Source organism: Crocuta crocuta, unplaced genomic scaffold (assembly GCF_008692635.1).
Source record: "Crocuta crocuta isolate KB4526 unplaced genomic scaffold, BGI_CrCroc_1.0 scaffold16, whole genome shotgun sequence".
Classification (NCBI taxonomy): Eukaryota; Metazoa; Chordata; class Mammalia; order Carnivora; family Hyaenidae; genus Crocuta; species Crocuta crocuta.
Window position 1 is genome coordinate 11113411 of NW_027531893.1, and position 22512 is coordinate 11135922.

The 22512-nt window shown below is 47.1% G+C and overlaps 1 protein-coding gene across 1 annotated transcript in view; it reads left to right on the top strand.

Annotated features, from left to right (window-relative positions):
* The first annotated feature begins 257 nt into the window (after window positions 1-257).
* MRTFB (myocardin related transcription factor B) overlaps window positions 258-22512 on the top strand; it is a 214560-nt gene continuing 192305 nt past the window's right edge. Inside the window, exon 1 of the mRNA XM_077773154.1 lies at window positions 258-275. The gene's annotated coding sequence lies outside the window, so the exon portion shown is untranslated. The remainder of the gene's footprint in view (window positions 276-22512) is intronic.

Consider the following 22512-nt stretch of genomic DNA (forward strand, 5'->3'; position numbering starts at 1 on the left):
GCAGATCAAGTCGGTGCTGGCTGTCAGAGGGAGCCCTCAGTTTCTCGTCACGTGACTTGAATGTCCTCACAACATGGTGACTGGCTTCTTCCAGAATGAGCCATTGGAGAAAACAAGAGAGCAGGAAGGAAACCACAACATCTTTTACGTTTTAGTCTTAGAGGTCCTAAAGTGTCATTTCCACAGTGTTCTATCGGAGACTACGGAATGAATAGAGCACAGATCAACCCCATTTCTTGTGGGAGGGAACTCCACAAGGACATGAAGACCAACAGGTAAGGATCACTGGGGGCTATTCCAGAAACTGACACAGTAGGAAGTAATAAGAGTTTTATTTACTGACTATTTTTTGGTTACCTTGTCTATATTTGTATACACAAATATGTATATCAGTGTTTTGTGTTCTTTTAATTACATATACATGTATATACAAGTGATGTGCTGTATATAAATATCCAATCTGCTTTTTCCCCACTCAAGAATACATTTTTGAGATCAATCTGTGTTTGTATAAAGAGAGCTGATTCTTTCCCTTAAATTATATGTATATGCCATTTTTATGGATCTATTCCCCTACTAAGGGCCATTCAGATTATTTCTAATTTTTTGCATTTACAACACTGATAAGGGAAACATCCTGGTACATGTCTTAGGAGAGATGATGAGGGGTACCTGGGTGGCTCAGTCAGTTAAGCGTCCAACTTTGGCTCAAGTCATGATCTCATGGTTCGTAAGTTCAAGCCCTGCGTCAGGCTCTGTGCTGACAGCTCTGAGCCTGGAGCCTGCTTTGGATTCTGTGTCTCCCTCTCTCTGTCTCTCCCCACTCACACTCTGTCTCTCTCTCTCTCTCAAAAATAAGCAGACATTAAAACAGTTTTTTTTTTTTTTTAAAAAAAAGGATAGATGATGAGAAGGAAAATTGCTGGGTTATAGAATATGTGTATTTTATATTTTACCAGATGGAGTCAACTGTCCTTTACAATAGTTATCCTAATTTACCCTCCTCCCCCGCCCAGAATAGAAAAGTTTCCATTTCTCCACAACATTACTAACTCTTTTTTCTTTAACGTTTTATTTATTTCTGAGAGAGAGAGAGAGAGACAGCGTGAGCAAGGGAGGATCAGAGAGAGAGGGAGATACAGAATCTGAAACAGCCTCCAGGCTCTGAGCTGGCTGTCAGCACAGAGCCCGATGTGGGGCTTGAACCCATGAACCATGAGATCATGACCTGAACTGAAGTCGGACACTTAACCGACTGCGCCACCCAGGCACCCCACAACATTACTAACTCTTGATGCTGCCCAAAACTTTGAGTTGAGAAAACTTTGAGGTAGAAAAATGGTATCTTGATATGCTGATTTTTAAAAACTGCAGTGAAGACCAGATCACATAAAATTGACCATCTTGACCATTTTTGAGTGTACGATTCAGTCACGTCAAGTATACGCATGTTTTTGTACAGCATCTCCTCAGAACTCTTTCATCTTGCAAAACGGAAGCTCTGTACCCACTGAACCAGAACCCCCCAGCCCCTGGTAACCAGAACCTGACTTTGTGTTCCCCTGAATTTGACTACTTCAGATAACATATGGGTGGAAACGTACTTTTTTTGTCTTTTTGTGCCTGGCTTATTTCACTTAGCACAATGGCTTCAAGGGTCATCTACGTTGTAGCAGGTGACATGCCCTCCTTCATTTTTGAGGCTGAATCATAGTCCATGGAATGGATAGGCCCCATTTTCCTTATCGGTGCATTCACAGATGGATATTTGGGTTGTTTCTACTTCTTGGCTACTGTGAAGCATGGTGCTGGGAGCACATGTGTACAACTATCTCTCCTTTTCATTCTTCTGGGTGTGGACCTCGGAGGGGGATTGCCAGGCCACATGGTAATTTTATTTTTAATTTTCGAGGAATCTTCATACTATTCTCCATAGCAGCTGTACCATCTTACATCCCTTCCAAGGGCGTACAAGGGTTCCAATTTCTCCACATCCTTGCCGACATGGGCTATTTTCTCTGTGTGTGTGTGTGTGTGTGTGTGTGTGTGTGTGTGTGTGGTGTTTTGATTGCAGCCATTCAATATTTTAATTTTATATGCCCCTGAGTACGAGTGAGTTTGGGCATCTTTATATAATCCCACTTGAACAATGGGGAAATTACAGTTCTGGGAGATTAAGTCACTTGCCCCAAAGCTCAGGGCTGGACAGTGGTAGTAGCGTGGAATCGGAACCCAGGGTTATGTGGCCTCTGTACCCCCCACCCCGGTTCTTTCCAGAGGTGACCCGCTTCCAAAGCGGCAGGGCTTCTTTAAGAAAAGAAAGGAGGGGGAAGGATCAGCTCTCTGCTTCTGATTCCTGCCCACCATGCCTCTGACGAGCAGGGGGGGGATCCACAGAGCATTATTGTTCTTGGATCTGCGGGCCAAGTGGTGTTACCTCCACCTAGGAGGAAGCGGTGTCTACGCTAATACCCTGGACGGGAAATGTGTGCCCAGAAGATTAGCTCCATTGTGTGGGGCTGGACGCTTTCCACCGACTTTGTTTATGGGACAGATTGTTTTTGTGAAGTTGTTTGCTTCAGTGAGTCTCCCAGCTCTTGAGGCCCGCTGGCCGTGGACAGGGTTAGATTTACGGGTAGCCCAGAGCGTGGGCAGGAAAGGCCACAAAGGAAAGGTCCCCTGGGGGACTTCAAGAGCCTGTCTCAGGCTCCCTCGAAAAGCAGAACCGCAGCCCTCTTCTTTTTATTTCTAAAGTGGGATGCGTGACAGGGTGCTGGGACGTTCTTTCCTGTTGGCCCTTCGTGCTGGTATTTTTGTGTCACTGTCTACACCCCACTTCAGCTCACCTCTGCACACGTCCACGTATATGGCTGGGATGTTGCGGTTGTTGCTTTTTGGTCCTAATTCCTCACGCCAGAAGCTTTCGGGCACCTACCAGCACCAGCCCCCTTCGCCCATTCATTCCAGACCAGCTGGCTCTAGTAGAGCGCGTGTTTCACACTCCCTGCTCCGAGGCCGCTAGGCCTGGCTCCTCGGGTGGTCTAGGAGAATGCGTTGTGTCTGCACGCGGTACAGATGCCAATGGCTAACATGTGCTCACTCTTCATTGTTTGGTCCTCCTCCCCACCCACCCAGCCCGCCACCACCCAGGCAGACGGCCCCATCACCCCGAGCTTCTGTCCTGTTCTCAAACCTCAAGAATTTTAGCCCAGGCGCTCTGGAAGAGAAGGGTGCAGGCCTTTTTAAAAAAGAGAGGAAGCTTCTTAGCGGCTCTTAGCATCAGTTTTGTTAACTGTGGGTCACCCCGGCTCCCAAACTTACGGAGCGAGTCGAAGATACTGGTAGCTAAAACCTTTAGCGCAGTGCCTGATTCCTGGGAAGCACTCAGTAACAGGGTCCTTTTATTTCCTGAATGCCCACTGGGGGGCCAGACCCTATGCTAGGGACATGGGAAATTGAAATGAGACATAACCTTGTCTCTACGAACTCACCTTCAACGGAGAACCGCAATAAACAACGGTTACATGTAAGGGGTTGATAGAGAGAAGCACAGAGCAGGCACCTAAATCTGGCAGGGGCTATCAGGGAAGTCTTCCTGGAGGAAGTGACATCTGAATGGAGCCTGAAAAGTGACTCCCTTCTGCTATTTAGATGAACCTGCCAAAAGCAGGCCAGAGCCTCCCATGACAGCCGTTGGTGGCCCTGCCCCGTGGAAGGGCCTTCCTATCTGCTCCAGCTCTGGCTGTCGTCTCTTGAATCCCCTCAGTGCTGTGCTAAAAAAAGAAATAAATCTGTGGTCAACTCTTTCCTCTCTCCTGTAATGCTCCGTGTCTTCATTCTCTAACAGAAAGGTTATCACCATAAAGGGATCCATGACTCCCACAGTCCCTGGGAAAGGCCTTCATCACTCATGATGTTTGTTTATGTACTTAATCTACTACGTGTCAATAAACGCCGAGTGGTGGTTAGGCGAGACTCACCCTGGACAACCAGGTCCACGTTCTGTACAAGCATTAAAACGAGGCCTGTTTGTCTCTTTCCTGTCACTGAGCAGCCTTCTGGGTCCCCTCGGCTCTAGGCATCGCTCATGGGAATGGCTAAGCCAAGATGGCGGGATGGAAGGCTGGATGAGGTTTGAAGTCCCGTGCCTAGCGTCTGACCCGTCCCGCTCCTTCACGGCTCCTGCTTTACCCTCTAATCCTGGGAGGTGGCCTCTGTTATTACTGTTGCCCTGCTCACTGTCCCAGGGGTCACAGCTGCTGGGTCTACACCTGGCAGACACCTAGACAGCTGGCGGTTAGCTCAGTCCACTCAGGGTGCCTCCCAGCCTCCCAGCCCGACCTCGGCTCTTTCTGGTGCCCAGTTTCCCCCTGCGGTCTGCCTGCCACACCCTTTGCCCGTGGTCGTCTCTGGTCACCCTGTGGCCACCTCACCGTTCCCAGAGCAACTGCCATCAATGCCACCCGTCAACACCGTCAGCTGTTCTCTCTTTCCCTCCACGGGGCACATGGAACCTTCTGGATGCAAAATCCAAGCCCTCCCTCTGCCTAACGGTGCTGGGTACTGATTTTATTTGAATGTCTCTTCCTAGAATCCCATATGGGAAATGATGCAAAATCTTCTCTGCCTTTGGCTTTTCCCACACCCTAATAATCTTCTCGTAGGGGTCCCACCTAGATGGACGTGAGGATGCAGCCGACTGCTTCCCCACCTCTCTCTTTCTGTTTCTCTCTCTCTCTCTCTCCTTCTAGGCTCTTCACTCCCCTGGGCTGGAAGGGATTAGCAGAGGAGTGGGGAGGAAGGTGGTTCAAGGAAGGAAGCCAGCTGGCTGATTAGGGAACGTGTGTCTGCGGATATTTGAAAATCTTCCCCATGACGCTCCCCGCCAAGGTTCCTCGGAGGGTTGAATGGGAGAGGTATACATATGCCATCTGTGTACGTGGGATTAGACCGAAAGAATAAAAAGCGTAGGTTCTAGAACCAAGCTACCACCAGCTAGAAGCTGTATGGCCTTTGGCAAAACATTTAAACTCTCTGACTCTTGGTTTGCTCAGCTGTGAGATGGGAACGATACTAACCCCTACCTCACTGTGCTCATTAGGGTGTGTGTTTGGGCGCTAATCATAAAAATTGGTGCCAATTTTATTTGGGGACGTGGGCTCTTTGGTGTGATGCTGAATAAAAGGGAGGTTCGTTTTTGTTTTCTCTGTAAAGAAAATGGAAACGAATGTTGGCTAGGTGCCTAGCAAATGGTCTTCGTCGTTGTTGGTAAAGGAGAGTCAGCTTAGTACCTGGTACAGAGTAAATACTGGGAAATGATAGTAGCAGTAATATTAGTCATGAGCGATGCCACATGGGGTCTGAACTGTGGACTGGCTTCCACTTGGTTGCAAGGCAGTTAGGGAAAGAAGATTGTGGGGTCCCTTAGAATCACCGGATCGTGTCGGACAAGGCGGTACTCACTGTTTCCCCTGCCGGATCCCTCTTGGCACAACACTTAGTAGCTGTTTAATAAATATCGCGTCGAGGGAATGAATGAATGAACCCCTATAAGTGGGTGATAGCTTGACCCCTCCCACACACGTGGTGACTGTCCCTATAATCTCCCACTTTCCTCTGAGTGGCGTCAGCCAAGCGTGAGTTGTAACGCACGGTTCCGTTCTCCCGCGGTGTTCCAGAGCACAATCCCATATTAGATTTCATTTCCAGCGTTTCTTGGCCTGAACTTTGGAATATACCAGGCTTTATTCACTCTACTCTTTCGAGCCTCAGTGCCTGTCTTCCTCTCCACCTCTCCACTCCCTCGAGGTGCTAATCCAACATGTTGCTGTAAATGGTGTGTTTTTCTTCCAATTGCGGTGGTCATGTTTCTTAATCAATAGCCTGACTTGTCAGCACCAAGTAAACACAGCTTTGATTTGAAGAGAAGGGGGAAAGCAAAGGGCCCTGCTGCAAAATCACACGGAGAAGGAATCCTTTCTTCCACACGTTAATGAGGTCATTAAGTCAACAAATAATAGCAATCCTCTGAGCCATGATTATGAGCCAGACACTGCTGTAAACACTCTATGGGCATTGACTCATCTTGCCCTTACAGTCTGTCAAGGTGCCGTGACGGTCCATATTTTATATGCGAGAGAACTGAGGAGCAGACAGGTTAATAGTGATGGAGCTCTATCATGAGTCACGCCCTGTGCCCAGGTGCTGAAGATGTAGCGGTGAATAAGACAGACATGAATTCCTGCCTCATGGCACTTCAAGGCTAGCGGAGGGTTAGGGACAAAAAGCACACAGCTAAATTAATTGAGTATTTCAGTGAGGGGTGGTTTGGGCCTCAAGTACCAGATAACCCCATCACAGTGGCATAAACCCTAGGGATTTTTTTCCCTCCAGTGAGAGGATGCTGGTGCTAGTTCTCTGGCTCAGGAATCTGATATTTGCATGGTCTTTTCCTCCTGGTCATAGAATGGCTGCACAGCTCCAGCCATCAGCCCTGTGATCCAGCAGAAGGTGGAAGATGGAGAGGGGTGGTGCCGGTACCTGTCATCGGCCAGATGGGGGTCTGATGGGCACCTTGGCCAGGATGTCTGTGAAGGAGAAGGGAGCTGATAGTGAGAGTCAGATCAGCGGGCCAACAGTGCCCGCAACAGAAAGTGCAGGGAGAAGTCAAATAGGACCCTGGGAGAGAGGGCTCCTGTGTATGGGATGCTGGGGGGAGGTGACAGCTGAACTGAGAGCTGATGACAAGAAGCCAGCCCTACAAAGATCTGAGGACACTGCATTCCACACAGGGGACATAGCAATGCAAAGAGCTTCGTTCAGAAATGAACATGGTGAGACCTTGGGGGAGAGAGGGGTCGAGAGCGGCTGGAGAAGACAGCGAAGGTGACTGGGTCGAGTGGAGGCCCAAGGGAAAGACAGGCGCTAGATCATCTTCCAGGGTCTACTGGGTCCTTTGGCTCTTACTTGGCGTGTGATGGGAAGTTACTGGAGGCTTTTAATCAGGGAACTGAAGTGACCCGATTCGTGTCTTAAAAGGAATTATCGGGGCAGAAGAACTTCTGTGAGGGGTCACGAAGCTTAAGGAGACTTAATCCTAGGTGACAGTATCATTTTCGTGGCTCCTTCCTCTTGGTTTCCTTTTTTCTGCTTCTTGGACCTCCTCCGCCTCCCTTCGGCTCCCAGAGCACCGGACGATGCCCTGCTCATCTCTGGCCCGAGGTCCAAGCAGGTGGTAAGTGTCACTTACGCTGAATGGACACAGGCAAGTGCCCCACTACAAGGTTCCCAAACTTCAGCCACTCACCCTGCCCTCTCATGCTTGGGGCGATGTCAGTGGCTCTCAATTAAACGAGTTTGCCTCCCAGAGGATGCTTGGCAATTTGTCCGGAGACAGTTCTGGTTGTCATGACTGGAGGCTGAGCAGAGGGTGCTACGGGCATCCAGTGGGATGCCACTAAACATCCTACATTGCACAGGACGGGCCCCGCAAAACAGAATTATCCGGCCCCAATGGCAATGGTGCCAAGGTCAGGAAGATCTGGGCTACCTCTGCATACCTGTTCTCTCATTTCCTTAATTATATTTCCTTGTACATTCACTCACTCTCTAAATCAAAACAACAACAACAACACGTATGTCACTACCATAAATAAGAAATGAGTGTCACTTGCCATAAATAGAAGTTAGCCAGAAAGATAAATACTCAGAAAACAAAAGTCAACTGGAGTCCAGCTGGAGTACCCCTAGCTCTAGGCTCTGGTTTCCCGTGTTAAAAAGGGAGTTTGGGCGGGGCGCCTGGGTGGCTCGGTTGGTTGAGCGTCCAACTTCAGCTCAGGTCATGATCTCACTGCTCGTGGGTTTGAGCCCCACGTCGGGCTCTGTGCTGACAGCCAGCTCCGAGCCTGGAGCCTGTTTCGGATTCTGTGTCTCCCTCTCTCTCTGACCCTCCCCTGTTCACACTGTCTCTCTCTCTCTCTCAGAAATAAATAAAAAACATTAAAAATTTAAAAAAAGAAAGGGAGTTTGGGCAACATCATGGAAGGCCAAGAAAGATTGAGGACCGGCCTTACATTAAATAAGAGGGAAGAGAAAAGGCTATAAATGCATCATGGTTCTGGACTGGATCCTGGATCAGAAAAGCTACAATTACTGGAATGACTTTACTGGGACAGTTCGTAAACTTTTGAATATGGATTTAATATTAGATGCTGGCATGGTGTCAGTATGAAATTTCCTGAGGTTAGTTAGTGATTATACTCTGGTTATGTAAGCAAACGTCCTTCCTTGCTCTTAGGAGATATGTGAAGGATTTAGGGATAAAGGGTGATGATAGTGGCAATTTAGTCTCAAATGCTTTTGAGAATAAAGAATTTTCAAGATTGAGAGGTGAGTGTCTGACTTACCTTTAAGAAAAAAGATTGAGCATGGTTCTCAATGTTGGCTGCACTTTTGAATCCTCCCAGGAGCTACTAACACTCTGCATGAAGCCTGAGCCTCACTCCAACCAAATTATATCAGTGCCGGTTGATATATNAATATAATCTTCCAAAATGTGCAGAGATGTTTGAAAACCATTGCCCCAGGGAATGAAGAGTGTAGGGCCAATTCCATTATAAATCTTTCACTGTTTCATTTTTTAAAAGTGCGTGTATGTGCAAGGCGCCTGGGTGGCTCAGTTGGTTAAGCGTCCGACTTCGGCTCAGGTCATGATCTCACCGTTTGTGGGTTTGAGCCCTGAGTCGGGCTCTGTGCTGATGGCTCAGAGCCTGGAGCTGCTTCAGATTCTGTGTCGCCGTCTCTCTGTGTCCCTCCCCACTTGCACTCTGTCTCTCTCTCTCAAAAATAAATAAACATTAAAAAAATTTTTAAGTGTGTGTATGTACATGTGTGTATACACATATATATGTCTTTATGTGTATGTGTCGATATTACACACATGTGTGTATACATGCGTACCTACACATACAGAGAGAACACAAACGTGCCAAAATGTAAACAGTTGGTAACTCTAGCTAAAGGGTATGAGAGTTTATTGTACAATTCTTGTCAGTTTTCTGTAGGTTTGGAATTTTTTCAAAATAAAAATTCAAAGCAAGAAAACAAACAAATAAAAGTTCTCCTAAATATACCTGTAATTTCACAAAAGTCTCAAAAAAATTTTTTAAGTTTATTTCTTTTGAGAGGGAGAGAGAGCACGTGGGAGAGGCAGAGAGAGGGAGAGAGAGAGAGAATCCCAAGCAGGCTCCACACTGTCAGTACAGAGCCTGATTCCAGGCTAGAAACCACCAACCGTGAGATCATGACCTGAGATGAAATCAAGAGTCAGACACCTAAATAACTGAGCCACTCAGGTGCCCCAAAAGTCTTGAGTTTTTTTAAAAGCTCAGGAAGGGCTTCCATATTAGTTTCTAATGAGTTGAATGCTTCATATTTTACTCCAAAAGTAGTTAAGAAAAATTAAGATGTCTACCAAATGGAAATCTTCCCTGCCCTCACGTTTATGTGGCTAAGATGGCCAAATTAACTACAGGTGGATACTAGAACTGTTTTGTGGGGTTCTGTTATTGCTGTGAAATCACATATCTGTCGAGCTGTATTTCTTTACCTTTTTAAATTTTTAATGTTTTTATTTATTTTTGAGAGAGAGAGAGTCAGAGTGTGAGCCAGGTAGAGGCAGCGAGGGAGTCACAGAATCCAAAGCAGACCCCAGGCTCTGAGCTGTCTGCACGGAGCACAATGTGGGGCTCGAACCCACGAACCAGGCGATCACGACCTGAGCCCAAGTCAGCCGCTTAGCTGACTGAGCCACCCTGGCGCCCCTAGAGCTATATTTCTGTATACCCATTAGACACTGTGTCCCAGTCATTGTGCTTAAGGCTGGGGTGCTCTTGAATGATACTAAAGAAAAAATATTTTCTTTAAAAAAAGAAAAACAAAAGAGCTGTTACCAAAAGAGTAGCACCAACAGTGGGCTTTCCCAGCAGAGGGATTGAAAGCAACAGAAAGGGATGATTTTCTCATTGTGATTCAGTGTTTGCAGCGGAGGGCCGGTCCACCGCAGGCCTCTGGAAGCTTAGTGATTGAGGGTTCCTCTTCAGTCTTAAGAAAGTCCTAGCCAAGGGGCTCGGGTTTTTTCTGCTGCAAAACGAAGATAACACTCTGGGGGCCAGGGTCCAACGTGGGAGAGGGTCCTCCTGCCCTTTGAGGTCTCTAGATAATTGGGAACCAACTTGCCACACCCACTACATTCCAAGTCCTGGGGAAATTCCAAGGTCCTTGCAAGGCTGTCTCTGAATTCCTGGGGCCTTACTTTCTCACTGTCACCTGAGCCTCGACTTCCTCCTGGCTCCGCCAACTTCTCCTCTGGCTCTTAAGGCCATTCATTTGTCTTCCCTCTGGCAGCCAGTCAGCCCCTTGCTGCCATTTCCTGTACACCCAAACACACCCAGACACAGACACACACAGACGCAGATGCAGATACACACACACATTTAGAGACAGAGGCACGTAAAAGCAAAGACATGCCTAAGCCTGGACAGGCACCGCGATCCACACAGACTCAGACCGACAGAAACATTCACAGATGCACACAGACGCATGCACAGACGGACAGACGCGCATGCACCCTCGGGGACACACGCAGATACGCAGAGGCACGCCAGACCTGAGCCCGTGGTAGGGCTTCGCGCCAGGGGCGGGGGCTCTGGAAGGGGACTTCAATACAGACAGCTTCCAAAGGATCATTAGGGGTCTTCAGAGTGTTCTGAACATCGTCCCCTCCCTCCTTTCTTTTACTTTCCCTTCCGTATTCTTCTCTACTTAACTTTCTTCTTAGAACAGTTCATTACTTCTCAACTCTCGAATTGCGAACCGCGCTGGACGCGGCGTGCAGGCCTCTTCTGTCAGGAGCGTGCTCTATTGAAAAACAGGCCTCCCCTTTGGCCTCTTCTCCTCACAGTGGGTTTTGCCGGGGGAAAGAGCAGCGCAGAGATTGATTTCCCCACACTGGCGAGGTGTCTTTGTCCCTGCCGGCTGTTAACAGAAATATCATAAACTTGCTGGCTCATAAACAACACACATTTATTTCTCGCAGTTCCGGAGGCTGGGGAGTCCAAGATCAAGGCGCTGCTGGCTGGTCTGGTGTCTGGCGAGACCCACTTCCTGGTTCAGAGTCTCTCTGTGGCCTCAAGTGGCGGAAGGGGCGAGGGAGCTCGCTGGGGTCCTTCTTAGAAGGGCACTAATTCCACTCCTGGGGGCCCCACTGTCATGACCTCATCACCTCCCAAAGACCCTCACCTCTGGACACCTTCACCTTGGGGATTAGGTTTTCATTGTATGAATTTGGGGGGAGGGGAAGAGATAAACACTGAGACCATAGCACGTGATTCCACTCCATTGGTTATTGCCATTTAGAGAGGGTTTGTACTGGGGGTAATGGTGGTGGTTTCATTCATCCCTACCCAGCAGGGTAGGATTGTTGGGAAGGCGGTATGCCATATGGCAGATGGTAGTTGTGGTGGTGGTGGTGTCTACTGTGCATTTAGGATTTTATCTGAAGTCAAATAATGACCTAGTATTCTCGGCGATCTGCGCCCCATCTCTTCGAACACACCAAGCTCCTTCCGGGCTTTGCTCGTATCATTCTAAGTGGGGTTCTTCCTCTCCCCTTCTTGATATATTCCACTCATTATGCCTTAGGTCTCAGTTATGGTGTCATTACCTTAGAGATGCTTTCCCAGCCCCCTTATTGATTTCCTTCACAGCATTTGGCACGGCTTATAGTTACTTTCTTTTTCTTTGGTACTTATCTGGAGTCTGTTCTCCTCCCCTAGGGAGTAAGCTCTCTGAGGACCAGAACCATGTCTTGTTGTCAAATGAAACTCCCCTCAAATCCCTCCCCCAAGAAACAGATAGCTCTTAAGGGCTTTCTTTCTTTCTTTCTTTCTTTCTTTCTTTCTTTCTTTCTTTTATTCATTTTGAGAGAGAGAGAGAGAGAAAGAGAGAGGAACCCCAAGCAAACACTGCATTGTCATCGCAGAAGTCAACTCAGGGCTTGATCTTATGACCATAAGATCCTGACCTGAGCTGAAGTCAAGAGTCAGGCGTTTAACCAACTGAGCCAACCACGTGCCCCAAGGGCCTTATTTCTTATACCAGTTTTAGAATAGATGCTTTCCAGCTTGCTCCTAGGAAACTTTGTCAGCCATGCCTGTGTAAATTCAGCGCCTCATTAAAAAACAAAACAAAACACATAGAAAACTTTTTTATTTTTTTAGTGTTTATTTATTTTGAGAGAGAGAGAATGCAGGGAAAGGCAGAGAGGGAGAGAATCCCAAGCAGGCTCTGTGCAAGGGTGCGGGGCTTGATCTCATAAACTGTGGGATCATGACCTGAGCCGAAATCAGGAGTCAGACTCTCAACTGCCTGAGCTACCCAAACCTTTTTATTTTCAAACAATTTTAGACTTAGGGATTTTTCCAGAACAGCAGAGTATTCCCATATACCCTTCCCCCAGCACCTCTGAATTTCAGTATCTTTTAAACTATAGCGCAATTATTGAAACTAAGAAGTTAACACAGGTACTATATAATTAATTAACCTATGGACTTTGTTCAGATTTCACTAGTTTTTCCCTCTGACATCCTTTTCCTGTCCGGGGTCTCACACTGCAATCATATCTCTTTCATCTCCTCTGGTCTGTGACAATTCCTTAGGCTCTCCTTGTCTCTTATGACTTTGACACTATTTTATCTTATCTTATTTTATTTTATTTTATTTTTATTTATTTTATTATTTTAATTCCAGTATAGCTAACATACAGTGTTCTATTAGTTTCATGACTTTAACACTTTAATGAAAATACATGTCAGGTATTTTGTAGAATGTCCCTCAGTTTGGTTTGTCTGCTGGTTTCTTCGGGATATGACAGGCGTTATAAGTTCTGGGTGAGGATACCACAGAGGTGAAGTGCCCTCCCTGGTTAACTGTATCGGGGGCACATAAAAACATAACTTAGTACTAGTGATGTTAACCTCAGTCACTTGATTAATGTGGTATTTATAGGATTTCTTCACCATGAAGTTACTAGTTTTCCCGTTATAATTAATAAATGTCTTGGAAGGGCTACTTCATCCCTACCCTGTTTCTCCTCAAACTTTGGCCCACTTAAATTTTAGCGTCTGTGGGTGGATCCTAATGCAGCAATTATTTCCTGTGCTTTGCTAATGGTGAAAACTTTTTTTTTAAATTTCCTTCATTCACTCTACATTTATTAACTGTAATTCTTCTTGTGGGGATGAGCACTGGGTGTTATATGGAAACCAACTTGACAACAAACTATTTAAAAAAATTGTAATTCTTCTTTAAGGAGAGAGACTGCCTCCCTTCCATCTTTCCTTCCATCAATATGAACTCAAAGGTATTTATTTCATTTTAAGGTTTATAATCCAACACTATTGGGTTTTTTTGTTGTTGTTGCTTAGACTGTTCCCGTTCAGGCCATTGGGAGCTCCTCCACATTGGCTCCTTTATCCTCAAAATTAACACCTAGACTTTTTAAAGCAATTCTCTGTTTTCTTGGCACTACATAGTGCTCCCGGCTAGTCTGGTATATTCCTTGTCCCAGCTCTGGAAACAACCACTTCTCCCAGGAGCCCTGGTCCCTCTGATTGGAATATGTAAGACATGAGTGTTAAAGGTGCTCATTGCTAGCGAGGAATCCTTGCTTCTAGGTCCCCTCAGTGTTTAGAGCTTGGAAATGTATACATTGATCCATGCAAACACACACATCTGTATTTCTATCTCTATTTCTTTCTTTCTTTCTTTTTTTTTTTAATGTTTTTTATTTCTGAGAGAGAGAGAGAGAGAGACAGTGTGAGCAGGGGACGGTAAGAGAGAGGGAGGTACAGAATCTGAAACAGGCTCCAGGCTCCGAGCTGGCAGTTAGCACAGAGCCCGACGCGGGGCTTGAACCCACGAACCGTGAGATCATGACCTGAGCCAAAGTTGGACACTTAAGCGACTGAGCCACCCAGGCGCCCCTATCTCTATCTATTTCTTAAGAAACTTTAGTTCACAACCAAACTACTGATTTTAGCCCATCACCATAGCTTCCCTCCTTATTTGTAATTTTCTTTATTTGCCACGTTGTGTTTTTTGCATCGAAGGGCTGGTCCCTAAATCTTGGTAAATGGCAAAACATGCCCCCGTCTCATCTCATCCGTCCCCCCTTCCTTTCTCCCCACGGAATGACTGACATGAGAACACAGCATCGAATGCCGGAAGCTGCTGTCAGAAGCTAGACGGAAGGGAACCCAGATTTTACAGTCCTTCTTAGTGCAAAAAGCACTAATTACATCGTTAATATTTTATCGGCAGTGGGGTGCATGAGGTCAGCCCAGGCTCTGGAATGTAAGCTTATTGTTCCAGCCAAATGAGTCAGTTGAAATGGGAATACAAATTTATTTGAGCAGCTGTCTGTCAACAAAGTCTTGGGGAGATGGAGAGGAGGAAGGACGTTTTTCTGTTTTCTGCTCGAGCCCTCTGGATAAACCTCTCAACTAGTGGTGCTCTTACCTTGACCGCTGTCCGTGATGCATGCATCTCCCCTCTTGGGGCCGCCTTCTTATCCCTTCCTTGATCTCTGCCCTTCCTGCTCGCAGCATGCAAGCTGTTTTCTTTTCCTCTGACTTCCCGTCTTTCTCTCCCTCTTCACAGACCTTGTTGCCTTTCACAGAAAAGTGGATCCTAGCAGAAAACTTGCGTGGCCGGCCCGGTCCGCAGAAACTTCTCAATCAGAAAAACCTAGCTGACATTTTCCTTTATTTTGTTGTCTGAGGTTTGGTTTTTATTCGGTCAGTTCCCTGCTCTGGTAACACTTCGGGTGTGGGGGAATTTTGTTTTTCCGTTCCTTTTCATACCAGCTTGGAGTTGTTCAGCATGAAACCTCAGGAATGTTTTCTCAAAAACCCAGAATTTGCCCACTGTGCTCCGGATGTATGAAAGATAAGGAAGGAAGGCAAGGGTTGTTCGCACTCATGGATTAAGGAGCGTTTATTATTTGAAACTCAAAAGCCTGACTTTCAGCTCTCTCTGGGAAGAAAGAAGTAAACGCGTTCCAGGTATTATTATTGTTATGATGATTTTTTGTGCTATCAATGATTCCAGAAGTCCACAGGCCTATTTGACTGGGATCCTGCCACTCCCATAGCAAGGGGTGGGGGCCAGCTTCACAGTGGTTGGGCCGAACAGGAATGAACCCAGAGTATCCCGGAGCAGGAGGAAGTCAAGTCCGTGAGATGGGGAGCCTCGGGAGAGCCCATATTTTCTTAGCTGTACCCAGGTAGCCTGGATGGAAAAGTATTGGCAGCCACCACTTCCTGAGGAGCTGGTTGGCCAGCTTCCCCAGGGGGCACTAAGGATGCTAAACCCTAGTGGTTGTGGGCACTGAACCATCAATGAAACAACGAAGAACTCATTTCAAACATTCCAAGAATACTCTCCATTTTTGGAAGGAATGCTTAGCAAAGTCACTCAGGGTTGGCGGAAGGGAGGGAATATGTGGTGAGTAATTATATTAATAATGACAGTTATGGGGCATGCTCAGTACTGGTAGTAGGTGATGATAAGAAAGAGGCAGGGACAATAATGGTAATGATGAACGTGGCTGGAATTTAATTCAGTTCTCATGGTTCACTGAATTCTCATAACAGTTGTGTGAGGCAGGGACTGTGATGCATCCCATTTGACGTCTAAGAAACTGAGGCTCAGAAGAGATTAAATATGGCGGTTGTGGTCACAAAGCTACAAAGGGGCAGGGCCTGGATTACAATCCTGAACCTGCTTTCTTAAATACTTTGCTGGTAGTCTTCTTGGGAGGGTCTCTCTTGTAAGCTGTAGGGCTTTGGTTTTGGCAAGCTGTGTAATAAGGTGGCTATGGCTGACGTTTGAACACAAATCCCTCCCCACCCCCACAGTGCTAGTCGGATGGCCCAGAGAAAGGAAGCCAAGGCCTTACCCTGCACAAGGCTGCAATCTAACGGAGGAGGCCCATGCCAGGATATTTGTAGGACTTTGCTGTGGGGAATGGCCACAGCCTCTAGAGTCATCAAACTGAGTATCTGAAGACTTGGCTGGTGTTGGTAGGCATTGAGGGAAGGTATGCCAGGCAGAGGGACCAGCATGAGTCAAAGCACAGAGGTGTGAAATAGCAGGCCGCGTGGCCCTCAGTGGTAGGGACCCTGTCCCACTCTTCCATCACATGATGAGCCGATAGTAATGCAAAAACTTCAGGCTGGCCGGCGCATCAGAATCACTGGGAAGCCCCATGGAACTGCAGAGGCTGGGCCCCACCCCAGACGTCTTGAGCCCGAATCTTTAGGGCTGCTGCCTGACCTTTCTTGCTTATCTAGCTGGGGCTTGGACCATGGCAGGTGGATAAATGAGCAAATGGCCACGCTGTATGCATCAATCATGATAGGTCAGCACATGCGAGGACAGCCATTCCAAATGTAATGGCTTCCAACAATAAAGGTTTGGGTTTTACTCACATTATATGTCCCCGATGGATTGGTTGGGGGGCTCTGCTTGACACAGCAGCAGTCCGGAAGTGACATATACTCCCTCTGCTCACACTTCTTGGCCAGGACTAGTTACATGACCTTACCAGGAAGTGCCCCAACTTGGATGTGCCCAGAAGGTGGGAAGCCAGAAGTCATGGGTGAATGGCACAGATGACTGCCAAAATCTATGAAGCTGGCATCATTAACTTCATTTTCATTTCAAAGTGAGACTTCAGAAGCTTGCTCAAGGCCAGATAGCAAATATGGAAATGGATTTGAGTTCTTTTTTTTTTTTCTTGGCTAAAGGCCATACATACATACATATTTACATATATATGTNTCTTCCTTCCTTCTTTTCTTTTCTTTTTTTTCTTTTCTTTCTCTTCTCTTTGTTTCCTTCCTTCCTCCTTCTCTCCCTCTCTTTTCTTTCTTTCTTTCTCTTTTTCTTTCTTTTCTTTCTTTCTTTCTCTTCCTTCCTTTCTTTTCTTTTCTTTCTCTTCTCTTTGTTTCCTTCCTTCCTCCTTCTCTCCCTCTCTCTTCTTTCTTTCTTTCTCTTTTTCTTTCTTTTCTTTCTTTCTTTCTCTTCCTTCCTTTCTTTTCTTTTCTTTCTCTTCTCTTTGTTTCCTTCCTTCCTTCCTCCTCCCTCCCNATGGCATTAAACTTAGTGGTTAAAAATCTGGGATCTGGATTACCTCCAGAACTTCAGCTCTGTCACTTACCAGATGTAGGATCTGGGCAAGAAACAGAACCACTTTGTGCCTATGAAAGAGATCGTTAAAGGATAGTAAGGCAAAGGAAGGATGTGTCTTTTGGAATAAAGTGTTTGTAATCAGGTAGTGCTTACCTGAGTGGGATTGATACTGCTCAGGGGTGGGAGGGAAAAATGTTCAAAGTCGCTCAGGATTTGGGGTGGCTCCTGACATAGCCAGGGAAGAGGTATGCCCGTTCTTTGTAAGCTGCCCCTCTCCTCCTTGCTCCAGTATGAATGCGTGGTCTGTGGGGAACAGAGAAGCCAACTCAGGTTGACTTAACCACATGCTTTAGCTCAGGGAAGGGGACATCATTGGCCTTATGAGTCTGGGGTCAGTCCAGCAGCTTGGTGATATAGTCAAGGACCCAAGATCTTTGGTTTCTCAGTTTCTGTGCCATGTGGGTCCTGTCTTATCCCCTAGCTGTGGGGAAAACAGGGGTGGGAATGAAGATTCCATGGAAGGCAGGGAGAGTGAACTGGCTTCCTGGTGTTTTCTCCTACAGCAGTGTGTCTCTTTTCAAGTCTCTTTGGGTGCACTTGGCTTTGGCCTGTGAGGGGTCAACGTTCTTTGTGGGAACACTAGCTGCTTTAAGCAGAAAGGGGAATGTAATAAAGGATGTTAGGTATCCCACAGAATCATAGTGAGGGCTGGAGAAAAGAGATTGAGGCTAAGCTTCTAGGAAAAATGCCCCAAACCACACTGCAGGCCTGGCCCCAGGAGCTAATGTTGTCAACCGCAACCACCGCTGCCGTCAGCAGGGCGGCTTCTCCATCGGGAGCTCGACCCTGCAGCTGCCATGCCCAAACCTGGCTGCTCTGGCCACCAGTCACTTCGACAGAACCAAAGCTCATGACCGGATTCAGTCTCACGTGATGCATCCGGCCTACAGGGCCTACGTCGCATCCCCTGTCCTAGTTACAAGGAGGCAGGAGATTTGCATTCTGCTTCTACTCTGGGGTGCCAGGATTTATAACACAGACTGGCTAGCGATACGACAGCTGTGTCACTACAGCCTGCCCGTCCTTGACGAAGCACTGGAGGCAGGGTGGGGGGCAGAGGTGATAAGGTTCCATAAACAGCTGGAATTGACTAACGGGACAGGACGTGTATGTGGGGACCAATGTCATAGCTCGCCACACTCTTCCACCTCCACTTGGGTTTTCTTCTCTCCATTGTCCCCATTGCTCGTGGTATGTACAGGTCTGAGATGCCTCTTAAATGCCCAGTCCCCCCCGCCTTCCCAACTACCAACACTTACCTACCCTGCTGATCCATGCTGTCCCTGTCTCTGGAATGATCCCCCCCTCTCCTCAACCCAGTTCAGTCTGATGTGCCCTTGAGAACCCAGTTCAATCCAGATCTTTCCTATCCTCCCTTCCATCATGCTTTTTCTCCTTTCTTTTCTTTCTTTCTTTCTTTCTTTCTTTCTTTCTTTCTTTCTTTTCTTTCTTTCTTTCTCTTCCTTCCTTTCTTTTCTTTTCTTTCTCTTCTCTTTGTTTCCTTCCTTCCTTCCTCCTCCCTCCCTCTCTCTTTTCTTTCTTTCGTTCTTTCTTTTCTTTCTTTCGTTCTTTCTTTTCTTTCTTTCTTTCTTTTCCTTCCTTTCTTTTTTCTTTCTTTCTTTCTTTCTTTCTTTCTTTCTTTCTTTCTTTCTTTCTTTCTTTCTTTCTTTCTTTCTTTCTTTCTTCCCTTCCTGCCTTCCTTCCTTCCTTCCTTTTCTTTCTCTTCTCTGTTTCTTTGTTTCCTTCCTTCCTTCCTCCTCCCTCCCTCCCTCTCTTTCTTTCTTTCTTCCTTTCTTTCTTTCTGTCATTTGCTCTTCTTTTTCATTCTATTTATCACATAATATTTCAACACCTATTGGTTGAATTATTTAACTAAAACCTGTCTCTTCTTCTATGTGATCCATGTGCTCATCAATGTGATGTGGGCATGGGCTGTGCGTGCCTGTACTGCTGACAGCTGCTAACACAGTAACTGACACTTAAATGCTTAATACATTTTTATTGAATGAATGGGCATTAAATAAATTGCATCATAAAATTTCTCCTGGCTCAAAAGGCATTTTGTTTTTTATATTTTTTGTTTTATTTATTTTTGAGAGAGACAGAGAGAGTGCAAGTGGGAAAGGGGCAGAGAGGAAAAAGAGAATCCCAAGCAGGCTCTGCACCACCAGCATGTAGCCGGATGCAGGGCCTGAACTCAGGAAACCATGAGATCATGACCTGAGCTGAAACCGAGAGTTGGACGCTTAACAGACTGAGCCAACCAGGTGCCCCTCAAAAGGCATTTTAACAGTGCTTTTTTGAAAATTATACCTCAGAGGTGTGCATATTAGAATCACATTAAAAATTTTTTATGTTTATTTATTTTTGAGAGACAGAGAGAGACAGAGCACAAGCGGGGAAGGGGCAGAGAGAGAGGGAGACACAGACTCCAAAGCAGGCTCCAGGCTCCAAGCTGTCAGCACAGAGCCCAATGCAGGGCTCGAACCCACAGACTGTAAGATCACGACCTGAGCCGAAGCCGGACACTTAACCAACTGAGCTACCCAGGTGCCCCATCACACTAGGGGCTTTTTACTGTTTTTGTTTTGTCAAACTGTAATGTCTTCTATGGATTCTGCTGCATCCGCCTCTCCACCAATGAGACTTGCTTCCACAGTAAGACATTGCCATCAACGGGGATGTGTGGTATGCCTCGTGTCGAAGTAGAAACCTTACTGTGGGTTATGATGGCCTGAGTGTGTGGCAGCTTCTTTTCCCGTAAAAACTTTCTACCCAGTCATGACGTTACTGTGGTTATATTAACCCCCAACTGTGCCAAAATTTTCTTTAGAAGTTTCAGATTAAATTTTTTTCTTTTTGTTTTGGCCAACAACTTAAAAATATTTGGGTAGCTTCTCCTATATGAGGGGAGCCTTTTATAAGCCTGGTCCCCAGTTCCCCCAGGAAACAGGGAAGAGAGAGTGCATCAGAGCTTCAGGAGACTCTGATTTCTTTCCATCATCAAGAGGAAGTGCGGGGGTAATTTTGTCCTTTAGAAGGAATTTCTTGTTGCTAGAAACTAATTTTATTCCCATGGGCCTGAGCAAATAAAGTCATATCCCCCAACTTGATTGAGAGTTTATATTGGGAGGTGGGGAAAGAATAAAGCATCACAGACATTGCACCCATGGTAATAATAGCTACAATTTGCTGAGCGCCTAAACTGTGCAAGGCAACTTTCTACATGCTTCATATAAATTAACTTGGGTAATCCTCCCAACAACTTCTTTATATCCTTGCTTTTTAATTTTTAAAGTTAAAAAAATTTTTTTGGAGAGAGAGAGAACATGAGCAGGGGAGGGGCAGAGAGAGAGAGAGAGAGAGGGAGAGTCCTAAGCAGTCTCGGCACTGTCAGCTATCTGGGAGCCCCTATATCTTTATTTTAGATGAGACTATTGAGGCATGGCCCACCCAGAAGACAACATACAGTATCTTATACTGGAGCCCTGACCTCAGGAGATTTCAGTTTCATGAGGACACAGGCATTTGGGGTAGCAAAGAACCTTGTTAGTCACAGAGTTAGTTTTCGAGTATGGGGACAGACCAACTTGAGGTACAATCCCACCCCTCCCACTTACCAACTGTATACCCTTGGGCAATTTCACTCCCTTCTTAGCTCCTTGATTTCTTTTCTAAGGTGGGGACAACCATACCTTCCACGTGGGGTTTTGGGGAGGAAGAAAAGAGGTAATGAATGGATAGTACTAGAGCAGGGCTTGGTACCTTGAAGCTTCCCACAAGGGGCGAATTCCCTTCCTCTCTTGCTTCTTCCTCCATCAGGTGGATTGGGCTATTTTGGCACACGGAGGGCCACCCATAATCTCTGGTCTGTAGAGAATGGCATTGTTTCTGGAGCGGGTGGACAGGCTCCGAGAATGGGCAGGCCAACGTTTGCCGACGTTGATGTGACTGTCAGGTGGGCTTGCTAAGCCTGTGTGGCCCCTGATGCGAGGTGAAGAAGTAGCTAGAATCTCCAGGGCGCTTGATTTCCCAGCAGCTTGCTGGCCCAGATGTCCCAGCTCATGCTCACTCATGGGACTTTGGCGCAAGGCAGTACTGGGTTCTGGGCTCAGGATTAGGTTTAGATCTTGTCTCACGATGGAACTCCAGGCCAGTTTCGCCATCTCCCCGGTCTCCATTCTCCTCTGACTTAACTTGGAAGAATATTGGTGGCCACTGTGAAGTGTCCTCAATAAATGCTAGCCCCTTTGCTTTAGAAACCATTATGTCACGTGAAGGGTTTACCCCTAGGGAAGAAGACACACCTTTCTCTGTGCCGCCTCACATCATGTACAGTCTAGGTCTGTGTCCTGTGTCCCCTTCTACGGTGCTCTCTACAATCAAAATGCCACCGGTCTAAAGAGGAGACCACTGAACATAAGAACAGTCACATAGTTTTCAGGGCCCTATACTGAGTCCGGCACAGGGAGGCCATAGGGAGCTCATGTAATGAGGGGGAAACATTTTCTGGATAGCAACTCATTGACTGTAGCAACTGGCCCCCTAGGAGCACCTTCTCCTACCCTTGGTGAAACTTGGGAGGGAAGTAAAGACAAAGCCCTTGAGGAGGGAAGTAAAGACAAAGCCCCTGAGGATCAGCACCCTCAGTCAAAGGAGGGCCGAGGCGAGGGCCTGGGCCTGTCATGGAGGCAGAAAAATGGGGCTTTGGCTTGGGTGTCGGACAACCCCGTTTGCCAAGCCCTCGCAGTGTGAGCTGGAGCTACTTAGCCTGGCCAAGCCTCCGTTTTTTCCTCTCTGGAGTAGGGAGGATGGTAATGCCCACTCCGCGGGGGCTCTCGTGAGGACGCATGGGGACTTGCAGAAGTACAGTAAGCCCTCCAAGACGGGCTGTTAAGGTTACGGTTGTCACTGTGCTCTCAGCGTCTGCAAAGGCTCGCAGGTCCAGGGCCCCGGGCATGCGCATGCGCAAGCGCACCCGGCTGGCCAGGTGAGGGGCGTCTGGCGTCGCGCACCTGGCTTTTAACCCTTCGCGGTCACGGACCTAGGGGAAAGCCTGCAGGAACCGCGACGGGGGATCGCGGGCACCGCTAGGCCTGACCCCCGCGGCAGGGAGCGGCTTCTGGGGAGCCACGCCGCGCGAGTTCCAGGCCGGGGTCCGCGCTTGCGGCGCGGCGCCGCGGGGAGGGCGGGGGAGCG